The 8,420-nt window shown below is 49.3% G+C and overlaps 1 pseudogene; it reads left to right on the top strand.

Annotated features, from left to right (window-relative positions):
- Positions 1–3,124: 3,124 nt before the first annotated feature.
- Positions 3,125–7,551, top strand: LOC130844415 (chromodomain-helicase-DNA-binding protein 3-like; annotated as a pseudogene).
- Positions 7,552–8,420: the final 869 nt, after the last annotated feature.

Here is an 8,420-nt window from a genome sequence, read left to right as displayed (position 1 = left end):
TTTGCTGCTGTGCACAGGCTTTTTCTAGTTGCGGAGAGTGGCGGCTACTTTTCGTCGTGGTGCATGGGCTTCTTATTGCTGTGGCTTCCCTTGTTGCGGAGCACAGGCTCTAGGCGCATGGGCTTCAGTAGTTGTGGCACATGGGCTTAGCAGTTGTGGCACATGGGCTTAGCAGTTGTGGCACACAGGCTTAGTTGCTCTGCTGCATGTTGGATCTTCCCGGACAGGGCTCAAACCCACGTCCCCTGTATTGGCAGGCGGATTCTTAACTGCTGTGCCACCAGGGAAGTCCATCATAATCAATTTTAGAACATTTACATTACCCCCAAAAAACTCTGCACCCCTTAGTCATCACCCCTCAATCTTTCTATGCCCCAAGTCCCAGGAAACAACTAATCTACTTTCTGTCTCTACAGATCTGCCTATTTTGTGTAACCTCGTAGAGCTAAATTGGACTCCATGTTGGATCTGTTCCTTTGACTTCGGCTCTTGCTTTTTGTTGCTTTTGTTTTTGTAATCATACATGATGGCCTGCCTCAGGGAACACTGACCCTCTGCCTGAATGTTAAACTAAAGTGCCACTGTTCAGCTCACAGGCAGACGATCTGCCCTGCCTGTCTGTGTGAATGGCTGAAATTAACATATCCCCTCACTGAGGCTAGCCATTCCCAGAGATCTTTTGTAACACTGATGGCCCTTTCACTTTACTTCCCCACAGCCTCTCCCTCTCTATTCTGCCCTTTTACTTTACTTCCTCACGGCCTCTCCCTCTCTGATTCTATTAAACAACTGGCACCCAGACCCCAATAAGATGGTTTTTTAGGAGATATTAGTCTGCCATCTTCTCTGTTTGCTGGCTTTCTGAACAAAGTCGTATTCCTTGCCTCAACACGTTGTCTTCGATGCATGTGGCAGGCAGAGCAAGCTTGGGCTCGGTAACATTTGGACATTTCATCTACATGGAATCATACAATATGTGGTCCTTCTGTTGGTTGATAATATTGAACATCATCAATGTTCTTATTGGCCATTTGCTTATCTTATTGGGAGAACTATTCAGATCCTTGCCCCATTTTTAACTGGGCTGTTTGTTGTTTTATTATTATGTTGTAAGATCTTTGTATATTCTTATACAAGTGCCTTTTCAGATATGTGATTTGCAGATATTTTCTCCCATTCTGTGGGTTGTCTTATTTTCTTGATGGTGTTCTTTGGTGCTCAAAAGTTTTAATGTTGGTGATCACTAGTTTACCTATTTTGTTGTTGTTGCTTGTGCTTTTGGTGTTAGAATTAGAAACCATTGTCTGATTTAAGGTCAAAGAGACTTACACCTATATTTTCTTCTAAGCATTTTATTTTTACATTTAGGTCTTTGATACTTTTGAGTTAATATTTACATGTGGTATGACATGGGAGTCCCCCTTCATTGTTTTAAATGTGGATATACATTTGTCTGAGCACCATTTGTTGAAAACACTGACTCCCCTTTGAATTCTCTTGTTGAAAATCAATTGATTGTAAATGTGAGGGCTTATTTCTGGACTCTCAATTCTATTCCATCTATCTATATATCGATTCTTTTGGGGTTTTTTTGTTTTTTTGCCACACAGCAGCCTGTGAGATCTTAGTTCCCTGACCAGGAATTGAACCCTGGGCTCTTGGCAATGAAAGCTCAGAGTTCAAACTACTGGACCTCCTGAGAATTCCCTATATATCTATTCTTATGTAAGTACCATATTGTCTTAATTACAGTAGCTTTGTAGTAAGTTTTAAAATTGAGAAGTGTGATTCTTCAAACTTTATTCTTTTTCAATGTTGTTTGTGCTATTCTGGATCCCTTAAATTTGTGCACACATTTTAGGGTCGGCTTCTCAAATTCTGCAAAAAAGTCACCAGGATTTTGATAAGGATTGCATTGAATCTGTACATCAATTTGGAGAGTACTGCTATCTATAAATCTTGTCTTCCAGTTTGTGAACATGAGATACTTTCAAACTTATCTAGCTTTTTAATTTCTTTCAACTCTGGTAATTTTCAGAGTATAAATTTTGCACTTCTTTTGTTAAATTTATTTCTATTTTATTCTTTTGAAATCTATTATAAAAGGAATTGTTTTCTTTATTTCACTTTTGGTTTGCCCATGGCTACTGTATAGAGATACAATTGATTTTTGTATATTGATTTTATAACCTTGCTGAACCCATTTATTACTTCTAATAGTTTTTAGTGGATTTCTTAGGCTCAAATAACTTTTATTTTATTTATTTTTATTTTTATTTTTATATGTATTTATTTATTGACTGTGTTGGGTCTTTCTTGCTGCACATGGGCTTTCTCTAGTTGTGGCAAGTGGGGGCTACTCTTTGTTGTGATGCACAAGCTTCTCATTGCCGTGGCTTCTCTTGTTACAGAGCATGGGCTCTAGGCACGTGGGCTTCAGTAGTTGCAGCACATGGGCTCAATAGTTGTAGCTCACAGGCTCTAGAGCACAGGCTCAGTAGTTGTGGCATATGGGCTTAGTTGCTCCATGGCATGTGGGATCTTCCTGGAGCAGGGATCAGACCCATGTCCCCTGCATTGGCAGGCAGATTCTTAACCACTGTGCCACCTAGGAAGTCCCTCAAATGACTTTTAAATATATGAAAAGAGACCAACCTCTCTTAAAGTGAAATAAATGCAAATAAAAACTGTCATGGGATATGGTTTTTTTCACCTACTGCACTGGCAAAGATTTAAAATTTTCATATCATTGTATGAGTGTGGTATCTATTCATATTCCTATTAATATTCATATTCTTTATTCAGCAATCCCACTTCCAGGAATATATCCAAGAGCAGCTATCTTCCAGTTCATGTTCATGCATCCTAGGGATGACATGTATCATCATATCATTTAATCAGAAATTTTCAGGATGTTTCTTTAAGTCATGAGGACTTCCTCCTTCTCAACCTAACCCTAATGCCACCATCATCCCCTCCTCAATAAAATAATAACTCCCCTCTATCATTGAGTAGTTTGCTTGCTGATTCAAAGTTATTATTTTATTGGAGTAGGAGGAGGAGGAGGGGAAGGGGGAGGAGGGGAGGAGGTGGTAGTGGTGGTAGTGGTCGGGGAGGCAGGCAGATGGTGGCGGGGGTTGGGGAGGAAGGGGAGGGAGATGGGGGGCAAAAGCAGGTGGAAGAGAAGTCATTGCTGGAAACTCTGCTGCTGATCTGGGGCCTGGAGGATGTGGAGCATGTGTCCTCCGAGGAGGATTACCACGCACTCACCAACCACAAAGCCTTTAGCCAGTTCATGAGGCCCCTGATAGGTAAGAAGAATCCTAAGATCCCAATATCTAAGATAATGACCATCCTTGGAGCCAAGTGGAGAGAGTTCAGCGCCAACCACCCCTTCAAGGGGTCGGCAGCTGCTGTGGGAGCAGCAGTGGCTGCAGCTGTAGCTGGGCAGGTGTCAGCTGCTGTCTCATTAGCCACTCCCACAGCACCTTCCAGACCAGCCCCCCTCCCCCAGCCCTTCCACCACCCGCTGCTGCTGATATCCAGCCCCACCCAACCGAAGAGCCAAAACCAAGGAGGGCAAAAGTCCAGGCCTTAAGAGGTGGAGTAAGAGCCCCTAACTGCCTGATGGGCTCAAGAAGCTTTGGGGAAAGAAGATGGCACCACTGAAAAATCAAACTAGGGCTGCTGGATGGCAAGAGGAAAAAGGGAGGCTTGTATGTTTTGCAGAGTGAGGGCCCTGAACCAGAGGCTGAGGAGTCAGACTTGGACAGTGGCAGCATCCACAGTGCCTCAGGCCTCCCTGATGGCCATGTCTGCACCAGGAAACTAAAGACAGGTCAGCCAGGAAGGAAGAAGAAGGTAGCAGGGGAGGAGGAGGTTGATGGCTATGAGAGGGATCACCAGGGTTACAGTGAGGTGTGCCAGCAGGTGGGGAAATTATTCTGTGTGACACCTGCCCTCCTGCCTACCACCTCGTCTGCCTTGATCCTGAGCTTGACCCTGGCTCCTGAGGGCACATAGAACTGCCTCCACGGTAAGAAGGAGGGGGTAGAGTGGGAGGCCAAGGAGGAGGAGTATGACTGTGAATAGGAGGGGGAGGAGAAAGGGGAGAAGGAGGAAGAAGACGACTACGTGGAGTACTGCCCAGGTGCAAGGATGGTGGGGGGCTCCTGTGCTGTGATGCCTGCATTTCCTCCTACCTCATTCACTGTCTGAACCACACCCCCACCTGACATCCCCAATGGCGAATGGCTGTGTTCCCAACTCACATATCCCGTGCTGAACGGCCACGTGCAAAAGAGCCTTCACTGGGGACTTCCCTGGTAGCACAGTGGTTAAGATTCCATGCTCCCAATTCAGGGGGCCTGCATTTGATCCCTGGTTGGGGAACTAGATCCCACACGCATGCCAAAACTAAGGAGCCGGCAAGCCACAACTAAGGAGCTGGCAAGCCGCAACTAATGAGCCCGCCTGCCGCAACTAAGACCCAGTGAAACCAAGTAAATAAATAAAAGAAATACTGAAAAAACAAACAAAAAAAGGATCCTGCACTGGGGGTTGGGGGAGCCACCCATGGCAGTGCCAGCCTCACAACAGGCAGACAGGAGTGCAGATGCCCCACCCCCACATCCTGTTCAAGGCAGATCAGAGCGAGAGTTCCTTGTCAAGTACTACTGGCACGGCTGCTGGGCCAAGGAGCTTCAGCTGGAAATCTTCCACTTGGTAATGGACTTCTTAGACTATGAAGGCTACAAGTATGAACGCATCAGCAGTGGCATCACTGGTGCCCTGAGGCAGGAGGCCATCTATCGCTTCAATGCTCTTTGGGCCCAACAATCCTGCTTCCTCCTGTCCACACGGGCTGGGGGCCTGGACATCACTCTGGCCACTGCTGACACTGTCATCATCTTCTATTCAGACTGCAACCCCTATAACAATATCCAGACCTTCAGCCGTGCTCATCGGATAGGCCAGGCCAACAAAGTGATGATTCACAGGTTTGTGACTCTCTCAACGGTGGAAGATTGAATCACACAGGTGGCAAAGAGAAAGATGAGGCTGACATATTGGGTGGTGTGGCCCAGGCTGGGCTCCAAGGCAGGCTCCATGTCCAAGCAGGAGCTGGATGACATCCTCAAATTTGGCACCAAGGAGCTGTTTGAGGATGAACATGAGGGGAAGAACAAGGAGGAGGACGGCAGTGTGATTCACTATGACAATGAGGCCATCGCTCGGCTCTTGGACCAGAACCAGGAAGCAACTGAGGACACGGATGTGCAGAACATGAGTGAGTATTTCAGCTCCTTCAAGGTGGCCCAGTACGTGGTGAGGGAAGAAGACAAGATTGAGGAAATCGAACAATAGATCATCAAGCAGGAGGAGAAGGTGGATCCTGATCATGGGGAGAAGCAGCTGAGACGCCACTGTGAGCAGCGCCAGGAAGACCTCACCCAGAACCGCAGCAAAGGCAAGCGGATCCACAAGCAGGTTAACTACAATGATGCTGAGCAGGAGGACCAAGGTAACCAGTCAGAATCCTCAGTGGGATCAGAGAAGGAGGATGAAGGCCTTGATGAGTGTCCGGAAGGGCGTAAACAGTCAAAGAGGCAGCTCCAGAAGGAAAAGCACAAGCCAATGCCTCCACTGCTGGCTCGAGTTGAGGGCAACATTGAGGTGCTGGCCTTGCTCAATGCTGTGACGCGCTGGGGCCTGCCACTGCAGGACACCTTCACCACCCAGTGGCTGCTGCAGGACCTCAAAGGCAAGACTGAAAAAGAGTTCAAAGGCTTATGTGTCTTTGTTCATGTGCCATCGCTGTGAGCCCAGGGCAGATGACTCTGAAACCTTTGCTCAGGGGGTCCCTTGGGAGGGACTAAGTCTACAGCAAGTGTTGACTTGCATTGAGTCATGTCTCTCATCAAGAAGAAGGTACAGGAGTTTGAGCACATCAATGGGTGCTGGTCTATGCCGGAGTCGATGCCTGACCCCAGTGCTGACTCCAAGTGCGCCTCCAGGGACTCCTCACCTATCAAAAGGTCTCCCACCACTCCTGAGGCTTCTGCTGCAAACAGTCCTTGCACCTCAAAATCTGCTACTCCAGCTCCCAGTGAGAAAGGAGATGGCATAAGGACACCTCTGGAGAAGGATGAAGCAGAAACCAGGAAAAGAAGCCAGAGAAGAGGAGCAAAACTAGAGAGAAGATGGAGACAGAGGCTGATACCCCCATCCCAGCCCCATCACTTGGGGAGCAGCTGTAACCAAGGAAGTTTCCTCTAGAGAATGAGGGGCCAGGGGTACCTGGAGAGATGGAGCCTGAACCTAGGTACCAAGGGGGACAGAGAGAAGTCACCCACGGAGTTGACACCAGGAGGGAGGGGGGAGGAGAAGCCAATGGATGGACAGGGACACAGGGAGAGGCCGAAGGGGTGGGGGAGACAGGGCATTTGGGCAAAGAGAAGATGTAAAAGGGGACCGGGAACTTCCACCTGGGCCCCCTTGAGAGGAGCCATGGTCCAACAGGTGACTCAAGGAGAAGGCAGAGAAGCCGAGGTTCATGTTCAATATTGCAGACGGTGGCTTCACAGAGCTTCACACACTGTGGCAGAATGAGGAACGGGCAGCTGTTTTCTCAATAAGATCTGGCAATGAAGACATGACTATTGGCTTCTGGCTGAGGTGGTTCTCTATGGCTACGCAAGGAGGCAGGACATCGTGGACGATGCTCAGTTTGCCATTATCAGTGAGCCATTTAAAACTGAAGCCAATAAGGGGAACGCTCTGGAGTTGAAAAATAAGTTCCTGGCCTAGAGATTCAAGCTCCTGGAGCAGGCACTGGTGATTGAGGAACAGCTGCAGTGGGTGGCCTACCTGAACCTATCACAGGAGCTGGCGCACCCCGCCAGGGCCCTCCATGCCCACTTCGCCAAGGCTAAGTGCCTGCCCAAGAGCGACCAGCACCTCTCCAAGGAGTCATTGGCCAGGAACAAGCCAGCCAACGTGGCCCTGCACAAGGGTAAGGGCTGCAGAGCCCACAGTGCTGCTTCTGAACCAGCTGGAGGAGTTACCAAGAGACATGAAGGCAGAAGTGACCCGCCTGCCACCACGCTGCCCCGAATACCCCCATTGCACCTTCGGAGGTCCGAGCACAGCATCCTCAACTGGCTGGTCAGCCCATATGCAGGCACCAATTACAGCAGGATGCCTGCAGGGTCCTTCATCACAGCCGTCACCAATGGCCCTCCAGTGCTGGTGAAGAAGGAGAAGGAAATGGTGGGGGCATTAGTGTCAGACAGGCTGCATCGGAAGGAACCCCAAACTGGGGAGGTGATCTGCATCGACAACTGCCCAATCCCAGGCCTGCCCTTCATCCAGACCCCATCTCCGAGGCCGACCCCCAGCTCAGGCTCTGGGGCCTGCTGCCAATCCTCTGCCTTCCCCACCCCTTGGGGCACCACTGGGCTAGGGGCCCCTTTGCCACTCTCCACAACTCTCTTCAAGACGGGTCCTTTGTCTTTGTCCACCCCGCGGGCCTTTCCCACTGCGCTTTGAAGACTGTGCTGGTGAGAAGAGCTCTGGGTGGGAGGTGATCCGCAGGGTCTTCCAAGTACCTTTATCCCCCGCTGCCAAGCATACACAGCTTCCCAATGAATGGTCATGGGGAGGAAAGAGATGGAGCCTCCCCAGTTTTTATTCCTGCAATATAAGCTCCATCTCTTGCAGAAGTGGGGGTTTAGCCTTGCCTGGCCATTAGGAGCTTTTGGTGGGGAAAAGAGCTTTGAAGAGGGGAGGGTGATTCTAGAGAGGGATGACAATGAGCCCTGGGTTAGGGTGGAAGGGAAGAGGGTGGGCAGCTGAGTGTTTCCTTCTGCTACCTCCCCCTAGATGGAGGACGGAGCAGTTATAAGGGCTGGAGTCCATCGCTGTTCAGCCTCAGAATAAAGGCACCAATCATTGGCTCAGTTATCTCCTGCGTACAGGCATCTTGTGTTGAGAATCTTCCCCCCTCCCTAGGGACCAAGGACCATCCCTACAGAGAGAGTAATATTTGGGCGATGTTCCCTTAGCCAAAGAGGAGGTACCCAATCTGTCCTAGGGACCCAGGGAACCTAGAAAGGGTAGCAGAGAACACAACGGGCCAGATGTTGAGGGAGCCCCAGTTTTGGGCCTCAGGTTCTTGGAGGAATTCTACCCTCCCTCCTGAAGACCTGAATATGGACTAAATTTGAGTGGGTCAGGCAAGGGGGCCTAGTCAGGGGACTATCTTATCTCTGGGACCAGAGCAAAATAGTGGAGGGCAGGCTGGGGAGACATGGGCACATCCTTCTCCCCAGGAGGGGCTGGGAAGAGTGGCAGTTTGCATGGTGAACCCCCCACTTCTTCTTCATTCCCCTTCACTTTCTCGCTGCCCCTTTCCCAGT

This window comes from Hippopotamus amphibius, chromosome 2 (assembly GCF_030028045.1).
Source record: "Hippopotamus amphibius kiboko isolate mHipAmp2 chromosome 2, mHipAmp2.hap2, whole genome shotgun sequence".
Lineage (NCBI taxonomy): Eukaryota > Metazoa > Chordata > Mammalia > Artiodactyla > Hippopotamidae > Hippopotamus > Hippopotamus amphibius.
The sequence above is the reverse complement of the archived record's forward strand: the minus strand, read 5'-3'. Positions and strand labels throughout refer to the sequence as shown.